Source organism: Leptopilina boulardi, unplaced genomic scaffold (assembly GCF_019393585.1).
Source record: "Leptopilina boulardi isolate dan_hultmark-lab unplaced genomic scaffold, ZJU_Lbou_2.1 LbouV2_278, whole genome shotgun sequence".
NCBI classification, from domain to species: Eukaryota; Metazoa; Arthropoda; class Insecta; order Hymenoptera; family Figitidae; genus Leptopilina; species Leptopilina boulardi.
In genome coordinates, this window is record NW_026137838.1 from 3,565,359 (window position 1) to 3,587,933 (window position 22,575).

The window sequence follows — 22,575 nt, forward strand, 5'->3', positions numbered from 1 at the left end:
GAAGAATTCTTATGGAGCTCGACCTCATTTTCCCTCATTTCGATTAGTATATATACAATGTCCTGCTGTATACCAAAAAAAAAAATCCTTCACTTTAAATGTAAATTTTAACGTTAAAAATCAGGAAAATTAGATTTCACCATCTTATTCTTTTTTATTGCTGATTTAAATTATATTAAACATTATAGTTGATGAATAAAATGTTTTTATTTTTAAAACAACAAATCAGGAAAATTATAATAATAATAATAGTAATATATAATAATAATAATAGTAATAAATAATAATGATAATAATAATAATAATTGAAAATAATAATAAATAATCCATAACAAAAAAAAATGCATAATATTTTTGTCCAAAAATACGTAAATTTTCGATTTTCAAAATTATTTGTAATTTTCCCAGTACAAAAAATAAACTTTTAATCAGACATTCTAAATTTTTCCAGTAGTATAAGTAAATTTTTTATCAAATATAATAACTAAATCAAAAATTAGTACTAAATTAGACTATCTACCTTTTTGGAAATTTTATCAGTAGTACAAGACGATTTTACTCAGACACAATTAATAGAAATTGTAAACTATTCAGTTAGATTTTCTGTATTTTTCTTATCTTCTCAGTAATGCAAGGAAATATTTAGTAAGATTCTTTACTTTTTAGAAATTTTATTAGTAGTACAAGTTGTTTTTAGTCAGACCTAATAAAAAATGTATAAAAACCAGTAGTGAAAGTAAATGTTTAGTCAGACATTAAAATTTTTTGTATTTTCACTTCTACCATATGATAGAATTATAAAAATTTTAATTCTGACTAAATATTTACTTGTACTACTGAAAAAATTACAAAACTTTGCAAGTCTGACAAAACACGGATTTGTTCTACTTTACCTGTTTTTTTAAACAGTTGTACTACTGACAAAAATATTTATGAGTCTGCCAAAACATTGACTTGTACTACTCAACATATTTTCAAAAATTTGAAAAAACTTTTATAATTATATAAGTAGTACATATAAATATTTAGTTCAACATTTGTATAATTTTCAAGTAAAACAAGTCGGTTTTAGTCAAACATAATAAATAAATTAAAAAATCAGTAGTAAAAGTAAATATTTAGTCAGACATGGCTCATTATGAAATTAGTAGTAAAAGTAAATGTTTAGTCAGACATAATGGCTTATTAAAAGATAAGTAGTACAAGGTTATAAGTAGTCAGACTTTTTGTATTTTATCAGTAGTACAAGTCGATTTTAGTCAGACATAAGAAATATTAATTAAAAACCAGTAGTGAAAGTAAATGTTTAGTCAGACATTAAAATTTTTTTATTTTTGCTTATTCTATTGACAGAGTCATAAATTTTTTTAAGTCTGATTAAATATTTACTTGTACTACTGAAAAAATTACATAACTTTGCACGTCTGACAAAACATTGACTTGTACTAATGAATATATTTTTAAAAATCCAGAAAACTTATATAATTTTATAAGTAGTACATGTAAATAATTAGTCAAATATTTGTAAAGTTTTCAAGTAGTAAAAATCGGTTTTAGTCAGTCAGTATAAATACATTAAAATCAGTAGTAAAAGTAAATTAATAGTCAGACAGAATGACTTATTATAAAATCAGTAGTAAAAGTAAATGTTTAGTCAGACATAATGGCTTATTAGAAAATAAGTAGTGCAAGGTCATAAGTAGTCAGACTTTTTGTATTTCTATCAGTAGTACAAGTCGATTTTAGTCAGATATAAGAAATATTAATTAAAAACCAGTAGTGAAAGTAAATGTTTAGTCAGACATTTAAAAAATTTTTATTATTGCTTCTACTATTGATAGAATCATAAAAATTTCAAGTCTTACTAAATATTTACTTGTACTACTGAAAAAATTACAAAACTTTCCAAGTCTCACTAAACATTGACTCGTACTACTAAAAATATTTTTTTAAAAATACAAATAAAACTTTTATTATTTTATCAGTAGTACAAGTCGATTTTTTATTCTTTTTTCAATAATTATTTTTTTGTAATTTTATTTATGAAAAAAAATTTTTTGAGCGTAATATTTCATTTCTGTTGAAAATTCATTCACCAAAAAAAAAATTCGTCATCGAAACGAATTTGTTAAAACGTTTTCTGAACCTCTAACACCTTTTGTAATCATTTTTTTTTTTTATTGTTGCATTTCACTTTTTTTTTCTTCTTCTATTTTCAACGTTATGAAAGTTTTTTACAATCGTTGAAATCAAATGAAACTATTTTTTGCTCCACTTTTCATGTTGGTTTCATTCTCATTTTTCAATAACGAACTTTCGGTCTGATTTGGTCTTCCGATTTTACGTTAATCCAGTTTGTGAAATTCTGCCCTTTGGGGAAAGTATTTTCCACTGGAAAATTTTGATCACATACTCCCCCCACCCTCCACCCTCTATTATTCAATAAAAATGTTTTCAATGTTCTACTACGTTTATTCAAATTGGTATATATATATATATATATATATATATATAGAGGAAAAAGCGAATCGTCCGAAAAGTTGTTTTATTGCAAATGAATCGAAATTACATACATCCCCCTTTTTTTTTTGTAGTCAATGTAATGCGCTACAATACCCAATATAATGAATTTGCCGGAATTATCCGTTATATATCCAATTTGTATACAAAATTATTCCAGACTATTTGTTTTTGACATTTATTATATATTTCGATTTTAATTTAATAAATAAATATAATATAAATATTTTATTATTATTATTATTTATTGTATAAAATAGAGATGGAAATTGTATTTCAAAAAGAAATAAAAAAAAAAGGATTTTTTTTTCATAAAACACAAGATTCAATATGACAGCATTGAATAATCATAACGCAGCTCTTTTTTTTTTTTTTTAGTTGTTGTTGCAAAAAACTGAATTTTTCTCTACAGGACAGTGAAGTTACATTTTAGGTATTGGACGAGGATAAAGTTAACGAAGCAAAAATTGTTGACCGATAGCTTATGGCTGGCGCGTATCTCGTCCGTGACGTTTCCTACGTTGCGATCAGCCATTTGATATTTTCCCGATGCAGATACAGTGCAAATGGATTCGTGCCGTTTCCATGAGCTTTTCCGTTTACGATGCATGCTATCTAGTTCATAGTATATATATATATATATATATATATATATATGTATGTCCCACACGTATGACAATCGTTGACAATATACTTGTTCATTCTCTCTCTCTCTTTTTTTTCTCTATTTGCAATATTATATAAACTATATATACTAAAGAAGAAATATAAAATAAAATTGTGACTCAATTTTATTTATATTCAAATAAAATAAATAATGATTAATTGGGAACTCTCTACTTTTAGTAAAAAATTTTAACTAATTCAAATCAGTGACGTACTTTTTGACTTTTAATTAGTTAAATTTTATTAATTCGATAAATTTTTGTAATGTTAGTTAACTTTTACTATTTCAAAAGCAAAAAATTACTAATTCAAATTTGTTCAATAATAACTATAAATAATAATATAATAATAATAATAATATAAATAAATAATATATAATAATATAAATAATAATTTTACTATTTCAAAAGCAAAAAATTACTAATTCAAATTAGTTCAAATTTTTACTACTAAAATTTTTCACTATTAGTTAAATTTTACTAATTCAAATGCAAATCATAAGTCACTCAATTGAAATTAGTTAATATTTTTACTAATTCACATTTAAAGAGTAACAGAGAAAATTAAAAGGCATTAAAATAAAATGCAACGCTTATTATTTTAATCCAATTTTGCTTATTTCACTGTCTGACACGATTTTTGACCCACAAAAAAATGCCTTACTAGGCATTTACTTTTACTACTGATTTTATAGTATATTTATTATGTCTAACTGAAACCGATTTTTACTACTGAGAAAATTATAAAATATCTGACTAGATATTTACATTTACTACTTATTTTCTAATACGTCATTATGCCTAAATGTTTACTTTTACTACAAATTTATACTTCATTCATTTTTGTCTGACTGAAACCGATTTGAACTACTGATAAAATTATAAAATGCTTAAAAACATTTTGTTTTTCTACTGTTTTTATAACTTTATTCATTATGTCTGACTAAAACCAACTTCTACTACTGATAAAATTACATAATTTGTAATATGTCTGACTAGATATTTACTTTTACTACATATTTTCCCCAATAATTCATTGTGTCTGACTGAATATTTATCTGTACTACTGACACAATTACAAAAATTATAAAATGACTGACTTGATATTTACTTTTACTACTGATTTTTTTACTGTGTTTATTATGTCTGACTAAAACCGTATCGTACTACTGAAAAAATAAAATCTCTGACTACATATTTACTCCTACTACTTATTTTCTAATAAGTCATTTTGTCTGACTAAACATTTACTTCTACTACTTATTTTTTATAAGTCTAACTATTAAAAATTAATATTCTAAGTAGCTTAACTAAATAATAATTTTTACTACTATTTTTATACTTTATTCTTTATACTGAAAAAAGGGTTTGGTATTGACAAGCAAACGTTTGGTTGGTATATAACAACCAAAATTTTTTTGTTGAATCAACAAAATTTTAATTGTCTCAACCAAAATTTGTTTGACACAACCAAAATTAGAAAAAAAAGGATTTTTGTTGTCCTAACTAAAGTTTGATTGGGACAACCAAAATTTTGTTGATTCAACAAAAAAAAATTTTGGTTACTTAAATATACCAACCAAACGTTTGGTTGTGAATACTAAACCCTTTTTTCAGTGTAGACATTTACTTTTACTACTGATAAAATTTCAAAATTAAAAAATGTCTGACTACATATTTCACTTTACTACTGTACTAAATGTTTTCTTTGTTATGTCTGACTAAAAACAACTTGTACTACTGATAAAATTGCAAAATTATTAAATGTCTGACTGCATATTTACTTTTACTACTTATTTTCTAAAAAGTCATTATGTCTGACTAAATATTTACTTTTACTACTGTTTTGAAAATTTTTGTCATTATCGTCTGACTAAAAACCGACTGATAAAATTAACAAAATTAATTTCTGATAAAAATTGACTTGTACTACTGATAAAATGACAAAACTTTGAAAAGTCTGACTATATATTTACTTGGTCTACTGTTTTTTAATACTACGATTTTTGATCCACAAATAAATCCAACATTTTCGGAAACTAGGACCCAAAAAAAAAAATACCCGTGCCTGGACGTTTTGCTAGATCAAGTCGTTTGTGGTTTTTAGGGGTGAAAACAACCCCTAAATGAAAAGTGACAAGATATCTTTTAAAAATTATTAATATTTTATAAAACTTGGTATCTGGGGGTTTTCGGGGTCGCTGATTATTAATCTGATATTAGATTTTCAAAAATTCAAAATGGCGGATCCAATATGGCGGTCTAAATTTTAAGAAGTTGTTAATTTTTTATAAAATTTGGTATCTAGGGGTTTTTTGGGGTCGCTGATGTCGAATCAGATGTTAAATTTTCAAAATTCAAAATGGCGGATATAAAATAAAAAATTATTAACTTCTTAAAATTTTCACCGCCATATTGGATCCGACATTTTGAATTTTTGAAAATCTGACATCAGATTAATAATCAGCGACCCCGAAAATCCCCAGATACCAAGTTTTATAAAATAATAATTTTTAAAAGATATCTTGTCATTTTCAAATTTTTTTTGGTCCTAGTTTCCGAAAATATTGGATTTATTTGTGGGTCAAAAAAAAAGTTAAATTTTCCCGGACGGTGTTTTAATACCAAAATAGATTAAAATAATCAAAATTGCATTAAAATAATAAGCGTTGCAAGCTTATTTTAATGCCTTTTAATTTTCTGTGACAGGAAAAATTTCCCAATTTTTCAAATAAGCAACATTTATTAATATAATTTTTACCAAAAATTACACATTCTTTTTTTTTTTTTAATTAAATTTTCTCTATCATAAAACACGTTTATTATACTGCATATACTGTTTTAATGGAGCTATAAGAAATAAAATCTAATCTCAACCCTAAACATAAATCTTAATTAAATATTTCAACATCAGTATTATAAAAATAAGTACATTTTAAAATTTACAAAAAAAAATATTAATATTCATCCCAAAAAATCGAAATCACACAAAATTATCTATAACTAACGGTATTAAATTCCACTAAAAAAAAAAAAAAAAAAGAAAATCATCATAATATATTACGTGTATTATTATTAATTGTACACAATTATTAACTTGAATTGCCACACTTTAAATTTATAATTCAAAATTGCACGAAGAGAATTTAAAGTTGCATTAATTTTAGAAGCTGGGAATCAAGTATAAATTTTCTTCTTTAGAAACTAAGGAGAGAGAGAGAGACAGAGAGATCTTTATCTTAAATTGAAACGAAAGGTAATAAAACAAACTAAATTGAAACGAAATATATAGAATAAATTTTATACTTTTTTCAATTACATAGAGCACACATATATATATATATATATATATATATATATATATATATATATATATATATATATATATATATACGAGTTTGAAATTGAATTTAATCTTTAGAAAATTTGTTTCCTTCAAGATTTGCGTGTATAGAAATTTTGCAAATTGTACACGATACTTGGAAAATGGCACGTCTCTCTCTCTCTCTCTCTCTCTCTCTCTTGAACCAGTGGTTACACGATCGACGCTCATGGAAACGCTAGAGAGACGCATACTGGAGCACACACAACTCTCTCTCTCTCTCTCTCTCTGGGTGTCGGGTCTCGTGCTATACGCGATACGAATAATTAATATACCCATAAACAAGGGCGCGGTGGGTACGCGATATCGTTCCATAAAATTGATACTCCATGCACCAGCACCCTATTTCGCTTCCTGCAGACCTCACCACTTCCACCCATCTTTATATTCCCCTCCCCCCCTCCTTTGTTACCCTTCCCATCCTACATGCAAACTCTATTATATATATAAACACTTACTTTGAACAAAATATCCTTATACGAATGGCTTATATGAAAATTTCACTCTTATTTAATATCCTTTCTGGTGCATGAGATTTGAAACATAAATCATCTGTAAAGTAATATCTTTGATGGTTTCCAAAAAGAAAAAAAAATTTCTTCTTTTATTTTTTTTTTTTTTTTTAATAAAGTATTATTCATTTCTTCATTAACATTTTTCTACGTTTAATGAAAATTTTCCCTTTAATTAAAGGAAAATTTAAATTAAAATTAAAATATAACATTCCCAAATTTTTACAAAAGAATTTTTTTTTTTTTAATTTTTATAGTGGAAAAAATTGTGGTTTGAATTTATTAATTTTTTTGATGAAGTTGTAACAAAATGTTACAATGATAGTTCTTGTTGGTAGAAAAAAAGCAGAATATATTATTTCCTAGCATATTATTAAATTAATATATTAATTAGTTGTATATTTAGTACCATGCTATTTAGTATTCTACGCTATTTATTAGTATATCCATTAGTAGTATGCTATTTAGTAGTATCATATTTAGTAGTATAATATTTAGTAGTATGATATTTAGTATTATGCTATTTAGTACTATACGCTATTTATTAGTATATTAATTAGTAGTATGCTATTTAGTAGTATGCTATTTAGTAGTATTCTATTTAGTAGTATAATATTTAGTAGTATAATATTTAGTAGTATACGATATTAATTAGTAGTATGCTATTTAGTAGGATGCTATTTAGTAGTATGCTATTTAGTAGTATAATATTTAGTAGTATACGATATTAATTAGTAGATTAATAAGTAGGATGCTATATAGTAGTATCTGCTATTTAGTAGTATAATATTTAGTAGTATAATATTTAGTAGTATACGATATTAATTAGTAGATTAATAAGTATGATGCTATATAGTAGTATCTGCTATTTAGTAGTATAATATTTAGTAATATGCTATTTAGTAGTATAAAATTTAGTAGTATCTGCTAATCATTAGTATATTAATTAGTAGTATGCTATTTAGTAGTATAATATTTAGTAGTATACGATATTAATTAGTAGATTAATAAGTATGATGCTATATAGTAGTATCATATTTAGTAGTATAATATTTAGTAGTATGATATTTAGTATTATGCTATTTAGTACTATACGCTATTTATTAGTATATTAATTAGTAGTATGCTATTTAGTAGTATTCTATTTAGTAGTATAATATTTAGTAGTATAATATTTAGTAGTATACGATATTAATTAGTAGTATGCTATTTAGTAGGATGCTATTTAGTAGTATGCTATTTAGTAGTATAATATTTAGTAGTATACGATATTAATTAGTAGATTAATAAGTAGGATGCTATATAGTAGTATCTGCTATTTAGTAGTATAATATTTAGTAGTATGCTATTTAGTAGTATAATATTTAGTAGTATAATATTTAGTAGTATACGATATTAATTAGTAGATTAATAAGTATGATGCTATATAGTAGTATCTGCTATTTAGTAGTATAATATTTAGTAATATGCTATTTAGTAGTATAAAATTTAGTAGTATCTGCTAATCATTAGTATATTAATTAGTAGTATGCTATTTAGTAGTATAATATTTAGTAGTATAATATTTAGTAGTATACGATATTAATTAGTAGATTAATAAGTAGGATGCTATATAGTAGTATCTGCTATTTAGTAGTATAAAATTTAGTAGTATCTGCTAATCATTAGTATATTAATTAGTAGTATAATATTTAGTAGTATACGATATTAATTAGTACATTAATTAGTAGGATGCTATTTAGTAGTATGCTATTTAGTAGTATAAAATTTAGTAGTATCTGCTAATCATTAGTATATTAATTAGTAGTATGCTATTTAGTAGTATAATATTTAGTAGTATAATATTTAGTAGTATACGATATTAATTAGTAGATTAATAAGTAGGATGCTATATAGTAGTATCTGCTATTTAGTAGTATAAAATTTAGTAGTATCTGCTAATCATTAGTATATTAATTAGTAGTATAATATTTAGTAGTATACGATATTAATTAGTACATTAATTAGTAGGATGCTATTTAGTAGTATGCTATTTAGTAGTATAAAATTTAGTAGTATCTGCTAATCATTAGTATATTAATTAGTAGTATGCTATTTAGTAGTATAATATTTAGTAGTATAATATTTAGTAGTATACGATATTAATTAGTAGATTAATAAGTAGGATGCTATATAGTAGTATCTGCTATTTAGTAGTATAAAATTTAGTAGTATCTGCTAATCATTAGTATATTAATTAGTAGTATAATATTTAGTAGTATACGATATTAATTAGTACATTAATTAGTAGGATGCTATTTAGTAGTATGCTATTTAGTAGTATAAAATTTAGTAGTATCTGCTAATCATTAGTATATTAATTAGTAGTATGCTATTTAGTAGTATAATATTTAATACTATGCTATTTAGTTCTATACGCTATTTATTAGTATATTAATTAGTGGTATGCTATTTATTAGTATCTGCTATTTAGTACTAATTAATTTAGTACTATGCTATTTATTAGTATATTATTTAGTAGTAGAGTATATTATTTTAAATTGTAACAATCATCAGTTTTTTTTGTTGCCATTGGCTTAATACAATATTATATAAGTGTTGAAAGAAAATATATATATATATTTTTTTTGTTAACGGTAGAAACTATTAATTTTCTCTCAGTGGGTAAGCGGTTTGTATCTTTAAGCAGTCTTCAAAACCCTTAAGCACCCTTGTGCTTCAACCTCTTGCCCTACAGGCAATCTCGACCAACTAGTAGCTTCTAAAATCGACGCTAAGCGGATTAAGTTATAGAAGTTTACTTGATAGGCGCCTCTAACTTTTCTGATAAGAGTCTTGGCTTTAAAAATCTTGAAAAAAATTTATAAAGATTTAAGAATTTTCTTCTTTTACTTTCACTTTTGTTTTTTTCTTTTCCGTATTTTCTTTGTTTTTTTTACAAAAAAAGATTTAATTTTACTATAAAATTGATGAGAAAAAAATTGATCATATTTTTTAAGAAATATTTACTTATACCGCACTGGTTTTATACTTTATTTTTTTTCTGTCTGACTATAACCGACTTGTACTACTGATATTAAAAAAAAGTATTTTACTTTGTCATTAATAGAAATCAATATACAGTTTTTAATACTTTATAAATAATGTCTAATTAAATCCAACTTGCACTATTGATAAAATTACAAAAATAATAATAATTGATTTAAATTAAATTCTCCTGCTATAAATAATTAAGTATTTTTTTTTTTACAATGTTTCAGAATGAAAAGATGATGCTGTCATCGCTTCTACGAGGGAATTCGCGATTGGTAAGTCGATTATCTAAAAAAAATATTTACATTGAATTTAAATAATTTATAAATAATGATATTCGGTTGATAAATATTTTTAACGTCAAAATCAATTTTGCCCCCTCCCCCGTTAAATTTTCTCAACAATAATTTACGTGAATAATTTTTTTTTATTCGAGCAATGAAAAATAAATTTTAACAATTTAAATAATAATCGATTACTTGACTATTATCAAATAAATATTTACTTGAACCAAATAATTTTTGAAACCAAATAATTAAATAAACTCCCACTTGGAAATATTCCCCGGAATGTGCCCCCTGGAGGTTCTATCAGAATTCCGCCGGAACTTCCAACGTAATTCCGTCGTAATTCCATCGGAGTTCCAAAGAATTTCCGATTAATTTTTTTTGAAAAATTTTAGAGCCCTAATTCCGTCGGAATTCCGTCGGAATCCCATCGGAAATTTAATTGTCAAGTACTATAATTGTCTCAAATAATTAAATAAATATTTATTTGAATCAAATAAATATTTATTTGAATAAAATAAATATTTATTTGAATGAAATAAATTTTTATTTTTTCCATACAATATTATTGAAACTTATATTTCGTTATAATTATCTTTCTATCTTTTAAATATTGTTGGCATATTGCAAGTTGAGCTTGAACGAAAAAGCATATCAGGCGAAAAAGTAGTGTGTATGTATATGTGTATTTATATGTATATAGAATGAATATGTTAATTGGCTTTGGAATTGGCTGTCCCTACAGGTGATTGATTAAAATTCGATATACGGTGGTCGTCCCGCGGCAGTGGCGAGCGCTGAAGCGCGTTAAAGTTACCCTTCAGATATAAACGAGATTGAAATTCCGATGGAAATCACGAAGCGCTCAACCCCGCGGACTTAACAGTATTACCCCAAGCTAAGTTAAACAGAGCGACAACTTTTCGATATCCAAACACGATTTTCTGCGCTCACACACTGTGACAGCATCATCGTTTAAAACGCTCATCATCGTCCTCGTCGTCTTCCTCATCGTCGTCGTTGTCGTCGTCGTCGTCTTATAAACTTCATTATTTACTGTTCTCATCTTACATCTCAGCTTTTTGCCTAATGTAGTTCGCGTTTCAAATTAAATTCAAACTTATCAACTCTCTCTCTCTCCTCGTATATAAGATTTAGAACAATAAAACTTTTTTTTAAAAAAGTTTTTTTTTAATTGAAATTAGTTGAAAAACAAAAAAAAAAGATATTTTTTTACATTAATTTAAATTTACTATTTTTTTAAAAAATATTTTATACATTATTATTTTATACATTATTTCTGACGGCCGACTAGATATTTACTTTTACTACTTATTTTCTAATAAGTAATTGTGTCTGACTAAAGATTTATTTGTACTACTGACATAAAAACAAATATTATAAAATGTCTTACTAGGTATTTACTTTTACTACTGATTTTATAGTATATTTATTATGTCTGACTAAAATCGATTTTTACTACTGAGAAAGTTATAAAATGTCTGACTAGATATTTACTTTTATTACTTATTTTCTAATACGTCATTATGCCTAAATTTTTACTTTTACTACTAATTTATACTTCATTTATTTTTGTCTGACTAAAACCGACTTTTACTACTGAGAAAGTTATAAAATATCTGACTAGATATTTACATTTACTACTTATTTTCCCAATAATTCATTATGTCTGACAGAAGATTTATCTGTACTACTGACATAATTACAAAAATTATAAAATGCCTGACTTGATATCTACTTTTACTACTGATTTTTTTACTGTATTTATTATGTCTGACTAAAACCGACTCGTACTATTGAAAAAATAATAAAATCTCTGACTACATATTTACTCCTACTACTTATTTTCTACTAAGTCATTTTGTCTGACTAAACATTTACTTCTACTACTTATTTTACATAAGTCTAACTATTAAAAATTAATATTCTAAGTAGCTTGACTAAATAATAATTTTTACTACTATTTTTATACTTTATTCTTTATACTGAAAAAAGGTTTTGGTATTGACAAGCAAATGTTTGGTTGGTACTTAAGCAACCAAAATTTTTTTGTTGAATAAACAAAATTTTAATTGTCTCAACCAAAATTTGTTTGACACAACCAAAATTAGAAAAAAAGGATTTTTGTTGTCCTAACTAAAGTTTGATTGGGACAACCAAAATTTTGTTGATTCGACAATAAAATTTTGATTACTTAAATACCAACCAAACGTTTAGTTATGAATACTAAACCCTTTTTTCAGTGTAGACATTTACTTTTACTAATGATAAAATTTCAAAATTAAAAAATGTCTGACTAGATATTTACCTTTACTACTGTATTAAATGTTTTCTTTGTCATGTCTGACTAAAAACGACTTGTACTACTGATAAAATTACAATATTATTAAATGCCTGACTGGATATTTACTTTTACTACTGATTTTTTAACTGTATTTATTATGTCTGACTAAAACCGACTCGTACTATTAAAAAAATAATAAAATTTATGACTACATATTTACTCCTACTACTTATTTTCTAATAAGTCATTATATCTGACTAAACACTTACTTCTACTACTTATTTTCTGTAAGTCTAACTGTTAAAAATTAATATTCTAACTAGTCTGACTAAATATTAACTTTTACTACTATTATCATACTTTATTCAATATGTCTGACTAACCATTTACTTTTACTACTGATAATATTAAAAAATTAAAAAATGTCTGCCTAGATATTTACCTTTACTACTGTATTAAATGTTTTCTTTGTCATGTCTGACTAAAAACGACTTGTACTACTGATAAAATTACAATATTATTAAATGCCTGACTGCATATTTACTTTTACTACTTATTTTCTAAAAAGTCATTATGTCTGACTAAATATTTACTTTTACTACTGTTTTGAAAATTTTTGTCATTATCGTCATGACCAAAATCCGACTTGTAGTACTGATAAAAATAACAAAATTAATTTCTGATAAAAATTGACTTGTACTACTGATAAAAAGACAAAAAATTGAAAAGTCTGACTATATATTTACTTGTTCTACTGTTTTTTTAATACTACGTTCGTTATGGCTGACTAAAATCGTCTTTTACTACTAATAAAATTAAAAAAGTATTAAAATCTAACTAGATATTTTTTTACAACTAATTTTCTAGTGTATTTATTATGTCTGACTAAAACCAATTTATACTACTGAAAAACCAAACAAGTATTTAGTCAGACGTTTTATTAGTTTTATTTTATTTTCTCAGTAATAAAATTTCTATAGACTATTACGATTGTAAAATATTTTTTTTTAACTTTATTTTACAGTAAATGAATTTTCTCATTTAAAATAGAGGTAAATTTAAGGCATTAAATATTAATTAAAATAAAAAATACTTTTTTTTTGTAACTATAGAAAAAATTTTTTTAAAATAAGAACATAATTTTATTGTTTAAAATGTTAAAAAGGGAAATTTAAAAAAAAAATATCTGCGCTTGTAAAATCAATGAACTTTGATTTTCTCTAGTGGTATTTTTCTCTCAATGAACTTGTATATATATATGTAGTAGATTTCTCGAAACAAGCTGAAGGCGTAACCGTATCGAAGGAACACCTCAATTTCCTAAATCACCTGTCTCATTAGACCTTGTAGAAGGAGAAATGTTGGACCATAGTGTACAAACCAAAATAGATATACAGGCGCACTATATACGAAGAGAGACAGAGAGAGAGAGAGAGAGAGAGAGAGAGAGAGAGAGAGAGAGAGAGAGACAATAGCTAACCGAGGTCGTGTTTCATTAGCGCGGACAGAACTTGGCGAAGGTCGTCTTCCTAATCCTCTCGTATCAGCTTTACGTCTCCTTTGGGCATTGTTACCACCTTCTTGACGAGTTTCTTTTTCTATGGGGGGCAGGAGAAAAAAAAATTTTTTTGCCATACTAGAACTAATTCTACTTTTTTCCCTCTCTCTCTTAAAAAAAAATGAAAGAAATCAGAGTTTGAAATAATATTTCTTCGTATAAAAGTTTCCATTGTTTCGAACATAAAATTGCTTCTAGTTTCTAGTGAATAAATAAATTTAAACAAAGAAACAAGTTATCGAGATTGCGATAGAATAAAATATTAAAAAAACGTAAATAAGAAAGAAAAATGTAGATAATTTTAAAAGAAACAAAATCTTTATCGAGAACAATGATATGTTTCTCTGGAATAACGAAAACTTTACCTGTTTTAGTGAAATAAATTCCTGTTTCAATGAAACTTATTTTTTTCCCGTTAAAAAAGCCAATTTTTGAGAAAATTGTGAAACAATAGTTGGTGGTGAGCCAAGTAACGAAGGAAGTGAGAGGAATAGAAATAGAATGAGAGGGAGAAAGAGGGGGGAAAGAGGATTTTAGCTAGAAACAAGACGTGGTTGGTCTCTTATGATAACAATCCCAGCGATGCGACACGATAAATCCCGCGGGTGAAAGTTAGTACGCGCAAGGGTTTCTGCAACAATATGCCCTCAGGCTGAAAGCATGTATATATGTATATAGAGGGACATCTACGTTTTGCGCACCCAAAACTAACACAATAGCAAAAGACCTACTCTGTACAAACCACCTTAACAGTTGAACCTTTGCATTAAGAGAAATTGTTCACCATGAGCAATAGTTATAATTCTCGAACAAAACTATTTCAACAATTCTCTAAACATTAAAACAATAGAATTAGATGTAATGTGAAAATTAAAATATCAAAATTTAAAGTTAATTTTAGTAAAAATGGAAATAAAAATTATTTAGAACGAAAAAATGGATTTTTATAAATTGTGAATAGTTTTAATAATATTGGAAAAATTAGATGAAATTTGATAAGTCTTACTAAACATTTATTTGTACTACTATTTTTTGACTTTATTTATTATGTCTGACTAAAACTCACTCGTACTACTGAGAAAATTAAAAAACGTCTGACTAGATATTTACTTCTACTACTTATGTTTAAATAAGTCATTGTCTGACTAAATATTTACCTTTACTACTGTTTTTTAAAGATATTATTCATTATGTCTGACTGAAGTCGATTTTTACTACTGATAAAATTATAAAATGTCTGACTAGATATTTACTATTACTACTGATTTTATAATATTTTTAGTGACAGGCTAATATTTTCTTGTACTACTGTTTTAAAATTTTAGTTATTATGTCTGACAATAGCCGACTTGTACTACTGGTAAAATTACAAAATTATAAAACGTCCGACTTGATATTTACTTTTACTACTGATTTTTATTGAATTTATTATGTCTGACTAAAACCCACTCGTACTACTGAGAAAATTATAAAACGTCTGACTAGATATTTACTTCTACTACTTATTTTAAAATAAGTCATGGCCTGACTAAATATTTACCTTTACTACTGTTTTTTAAAGATATTATTCATTATGTCTGACTGAAACCGATTTGTACCACTGATAAAAGTATATAATGTCTGACTGAAACCGATTTGTACTACTGATAAAAGTATATAATGTCTGACTAGATATTTACTTTTACTACTGATTTAATAATATTTTTAATGCCAGGCTAAATGTTTACTTGTACTACTGTTTTTAAATTTTAGTTATTATGTCTGACAATAGCCGACATGTACTACTGGTAAAATTAAAAAATTATAAAACGTTTGACTTGTTATTTACTTTTACTACTGATCTTTAATGTATTTATTCTGTCTGACTAAAACCCACTCGTACTACTGAGAAAATTATAAAACGTCTGACTAGATATTTACTTCTACTACTTATGTTTAAATAATTCATTGTCTGACTAAATATTTACCATTACTACTGTTTTTAAAAGATATTATTCATTATGTCTGACTGAAACCGACTTATACTACTGATAAAAGTATATAATGTCTGACTAGATATTTATTTTCACTACTTATTTTCTAATAACTCATTATGTCTGACTAAACATTTACTTTTACTACTCTTTGGAAAATTTATTCATTATGTCTGACTAAAACCGACTCGTACTACTGGTAGAAAAAGTATTGAAAGTCTGACTAGATATTTATTTTATTACTAATTTTTTAATGTATTTACTATGTCTGACTAAGAACGACTTGTTCTACTAAAAAAATTACAAATGTTTGACTTAATATTTATCTGTAGGTACTATTTATAAAATTAAAAAATTATTTTTTATATTTTTAAAAATATTTTCAGTAGTACAAGTCAATGTTTAGTCATGTTTATAAATATTTTTATTTGTGTCAGCAGTACAAGTTAATATTTTAGTGAATGTCATTTTTTACACCTCTATATATATAGAATCAAATTTATTTTATCAATGAATGATTAAGTAATATTCAGAAAGTTATTATTAGTTTTATTTCATCAATGATTATTATTTTTAGTCAAATGAAATACTAAATCTTTAAATAGCGCTATAATCAAATTAGGAACATTAATGGTATTCCAATTTTCGTACAACTGAATTGAAATATATTATTCTTATATTTAATTTTATCTTTTTTTATATATATATATATAAGAATAAGCAAAAATAAACGTGAAATGCATTTATATATTCATATTATATTGAACTATATAAAGGATAGAGAAATGAAATTCCACATAGTGATAAATCTGGCGATTGAAAGCAGTGGTGTGCACGAACGCATGTACATGCCCCATTTATATCAGAAATTGGGAATATGTACATATTAATAGAAACCTAGATTTGAGCCAATTCGAAACGTATCGCTTGAACGTGTCTCCTAATATACAATTTTTTTTTCCCAACAAAAAAAAAAGAGTTTGTTCTTCTTTTTCCTAGAAATAATTTTTTTACCAAATTGTTAGGTTATTTTTACGATTAGATGTTATATCTATATGCATTCCTTAACTAAGAATTCATAGTAGTTACTTTTTTTTTATTGCTCACACTTTTAATTTTCTTTGCATTTAACTACTTTTTTTATGTTTACTTTCTTGGTTATGTTTAGGCATCAATTAGAATTATATAAATTTAGAATAAAAATTAAATTATTATAATTATTATCAATATTTGAATTATTATAATTATTACCATTATTATAATTATTGTTATATATTATTATAATTAATAATTATAAATAAATTTTGAGTTTAACCTAATTTTTAGTTTTTAAAAACTAAAATATTTTTTGAATTATAACTTTTTCAAAAAGGCAATAAATCGAATCCAATTTCAAAGGACATTTTCTTTATATATATATATATATATATATATATGTGTGTTTGAATATTAAAGCATTTCTTTTGCAGATGAGTTTGCATTTTCTCAGAATCTCCAAAGCGAACAAATCCGGTCAATCCGGGATATTGTAGAGATCAGCAAATGTCTATTTCTTCTTTTTTTTCTCTCTCTCTTCTTTTTTTTTTGTCTTTATATCTTCACTTTCACGTACTTTTCCAACTTGGCTTCATAGAATCAAAGTAGTTTCTGATCAGAACAATTGGGATCGTCAAACGATAATCTTCAACCATAGCATTTTAGAGAGCGATCTTTGTAGATGATAAAAAAGATTTTTCAGAGCCAAATACGATAAGCGTTTTTCGTTTTTCTTTATTTTATTTTTTTTTCTCACAAGCCATCCTAACGAGACTCGGGCGATATGGGAAAAGTGTCAGGGCAAAGGTCAGGTCACGTACAACTAGGCGATAACGTCAACGTTCTTGGCTGTGTATTCAAAGTAGAAAGAGTGGTGATGGTGGTGGTGGTGGGAGGTGAGAGAGAATAAGGGGAAAAAGGTATGGAAAGATGCTATGTAGATTGGAGACTAGATGTAAAAATATCTATCTCCTTCCACCTTTGGATTCCATTTTCTAAAACTAGGGGGCGAAAACTTTCCTTCTCACTTTAAGTATAAATCTGTGTGGAAATTCTTCTTTTACCTTATATATAGATCGCCGGCTGTCGAATATCAAAGCGTCACTTGAATTGTAACACTGGTCGAATAATAAATTCTTTGAAAAGCTTCAATTTAGTTCGAGCCATATGTATGAGTTATATATTCCACTTCGTTTTTTTCTTTCAATGATTTTATTACTTTTTCATTTTTAAATTATATTCCTATTTTATTGGATAACCGTTTTTTTAGGGTTTCGTGGCCCAGGAGCGAAAGCCATATAGTTACATTTTGACGTTCGTCCGTCCGTTGTACATAAGTTTGATTACCATGGTAACAGATTCCATGACAACCGTTACCATAGCAACCGGTACCATAGTAACTGGTACCACAGTAAATAAATGGCACCAACGCACAGTGGGAAAAAAATGACCCTCTGTGGACAAAAATCTACCGACAACACAAATCTTAACCGATTTTAATATTTTTTTTTTTAAAATACTCGGAGAGGTTTTTCCTGTAAAGCACAACTGCGATAAATTTGATTTTTTTCAAACTAACCTTAAAAATGATACCTATATATGAAATTACGTTATTAGGATGGTTTAAAAAATGGAAAAATGATTAATTTTGATACAGCAGAGAGTATTGTGAACCCTTTTTGATCACTGAATGCGAATTTGACATTAAAAATGCAAAATTTTAAAATTCAAAATGGCGGATGCAATATGGCAGGCAATGTTTTATAAAAGTCACCAAATTCACTCGAAAGTTGTTATTCAGGGGTTTTTAAGGTCGCTGGTTACGAATCTGAAGTCAAATTTCAAAAATTCAAAATGGCGGATCCAATATGGCGGATAAGAAAATCAAAAACTAATTGGATTTGCTTGAAAGTTGTTACACGGGGGTTTTTTGGGTCGCTGATTACGAATCCGATGTCACATTTCCAAAATTCAAAATGGTGGATCCAATATGGCGATCAAAAAAATTTGAAATTCACTAGATTTGCTTAAAACTTGTTACTCGGGGGTTTTCGGGGTCGCTGATGACGAATCTGATGTTAAATTGTCAAAATTCAAAATAGCGGATATAAAATAAAAAATTAATAACTTTTTAAAAATTTGATCGCCATATTGGATCCGCCATTTTGAATTTTTGAAATTTGACTTCAGATTCGTAATCAGCGACCCTAAAAACCTCCAAGTAACAACTTTCATGCAAATTCAATGAGTTTTTAATTTTTTAATCCGCCATATTGGATCCGCAATTTTGAATTTTTGAAATCAGACTTCAGATTCGTAACCAGCGACCTTAAAAACCCCTGAATAACAACTTTCGAGTGAATTTGGTGACTTTTATAAAACATTGCCTGCCATATTGCACCCGCCATTTTGAATTTTAAAATTTTGCAATTTTAATGTCAAATTCGCATTCAGTGATCAAAAAGGGTTCACAATACTCTCTGCTATATCAAAATTAATCATTTTTTTATTTTTTAAACCATCCTAATAACGTAATTTTATATATAGGTATCATTTTTAAGGTTAGTTTGAAATAAATCAAATTTATCGCAGTTGTGCTTTACAGGAAAAACCTCTCCGAGTATTTAAAAAAAAAAAATATTAAAATCGGTTAAGATTTGTGTTGTCGGTAGATTTTTGTCCACAGAGGGTCATTTTTTTCCCACTGTGCAACGTAACTGGTACCGAAGTAACTGGTACCATAGTAAGCGGTACCAAAGTAATTAGTACAAACATAACTATTACCAAAGTTGCTGGTACCATAGTAACTAAATGGTACCGTAGTAACTGGTACTAAATTTACTGGTACCATAGTTACCGGTACCGTAGTAACTGGTACTATAGTAACTGGTACCATAGTAACTGGTACCATAGTGACTAAATGGCACCAAAGTAACTGGTACCATAGTAACTGGTACCATAGTAATTCGTACCATAGTAACTAAATGGTACCAAAGTAACTGGTACCATAGTAATTCGTACCATAGTAACTGGTACCACAGTAACTAAATGGCACCAAAGTAACTGGTACCATAGTAATTGGTACCATAGTAATTGGTACCAACGTAACTGGTACCATAGTAACTAAATGGTACCGTAGTAACTGGTACTAAAGTTACTTGTTTTAAAGTTACTGGTACTAAAGTTACTGGTACTAAAGTTACTGGTACTAAAGTTACTAGTACCATAGTAAATGGTACCATAGTAACTGGTACCATAGTAACTGGTACCACAGTAACTGGTACCACAGTAACTGGTACCACAGTAACTGGTACCATAGTAACTAGTACCATTGTAACTGGTACCAAAGTAATTGGTACCAACATAATTAGTACCAAAGTTACTGGTACCAATATAACTAGTACGAAAGTTACTGGTACCATAGTAACTAAATGGTACCACAGCACCTGGTACCTTAAAATATATTTTAAATATATTTTGTCCTTTTCATATCAATATATTTCCTACTTTTGCAACTTTTTCCAAATTCATCAATTTTATTTAGTGGGATCTAAATTTTATTTCATTTAAATTTTATATAGTATATGAATTTTAATAATTCGTAATCTGATCGCTAGAGAAAGTGATATCTAAACGTGAGTTAAATTATAATGAAATTAAATTGAGTTTTATTTAATTAATTTGAAAATTATTTTCTCTCTCTCTTTGAAATAAAAGTTTTTGAATCAATTTTAAAATTTCATAGAAATCAATTAGCACCATATATTATATTTAAATGGCTTCAATTATTCGGATTATTAAAAGGTAATAAAAGATTTAAAAAAAAATGTATATACATTGTACAGTGATGAAAAAGGGGAAAATAAAATTTTTAAAATTATACGAATGTAATAAATTTTTGTAGAATTTATATTTTCCCCTTTTTTTAATATGTATATATGTATATAAGACTTGAGTTACGAGGGGGAGAAATTCTGTGCCAATTAATTCGCAACCGTCGATGAATATTAAATGAGAAATTCCTTTCATGGACTTGGTTGCAAAACCACGAATTCACGGATTTACAAATTATTATTATTAATAACCAGTGCGCTTGTAAATAGCAAAATCAGTGTGACGTCTATTGTATAACAATAAATGTTCCGAGAGGAGAGCGCCCGCGACAGAGAGAGAGAGAGAGAGAGAGAGAGAGAGAGAGAGAGAGAGAAAGCTTTTGTAAAAATTATTAGCAACGATTTATATGTCGCATTCGTGAGAATATTCAAAACACTTGTGGCTATGTATATGTATAAAAATGTAAATTCTGTAAGCATTATACTGAGATTTAGGTTTTGTTATATTTTTATTAAAAAAATATGACTAAAAAATTTTTTATCATAAAAATGAATGAGAATTGTAATTATTAATTTCTCATTGCGATTTTTATGTAAAATTACAAACATTCGAAAAATCTGACTAAAACTGACTTGTACTACTGATAAAATTACAAAATTTGCAAAAAGTCTGACTTGACACTTACCTATACTACTTATTTTTTGATACGTCATTTTGTCGGACTAAACATTTATTTTTACTACTAATTTTCTAATTCATTATGTCTGATTAAAACCGAACTGTTCTACTTGCAAATTATACTTATGTTTGACTAAATATTTATTTTTACTACTTTTTTAAATTTTTCTATTTATTATGTCTGACTAAAACTGATTTGTACTACTGATAAAATTTCTAAAATTTAAACAGCCTGGCTAAATATTTACTTGTACTACTGAAAGAAGAAAAAAATTCTAATAAGGCGAACATTGACTTTTACTACTTGAAATACTTTTAAAAATATTATAAAAATTTGTTATTTTATAAGTAGTACAACTAAATATTGAGTCAAACATTTGTATAGTTTTTAAGTAGAAAGAATCGATTTTAGGCAGACATAATAAATACATAAGATATATAATATAATATTTTAAGACATTTAATAATTTAGCAAATTTTATTTTACTACTGATTTACTAATTCCGTCAATCCATCTAACTAAAACCAATTTTGTTTATTAATAAAATTACAAAAAAAAAATTAAGTCTGACTGAATATTTAAAAAAAAAATAAATAAATGTGAATAACGCTTGTAATTATAAATTCATTATATGATGACAATTACTGAAATGCTATAACACCGCAGGCGAATCGTTCACTTATCTCATAATGATGATTTTGATAGCCTAATGAATTGAATTATCATACTAAAGAGAAGTTGATTAGCACATATGGTGTTTCGTAATTATATCCAAGTCCAGCAGCTAATTGA

At 26.2% G+C, this 22,575-nt stretch overlaps 1 protein-coding gene across 1 annotated transcript in view; it reads right to left on the reverse strand.

Annotated features, from left to right (window-relative positions):
* The window catches only part of LOC127281957 (discoidin domain-containing receptor tyrosine kinase B), a 395,594-nt gene that overhangs the window by 55,069 nt on the left and 317,950 nt on the right, over positions 1-22,575 (reverse strand). The window lies entirely within an intron of this gene.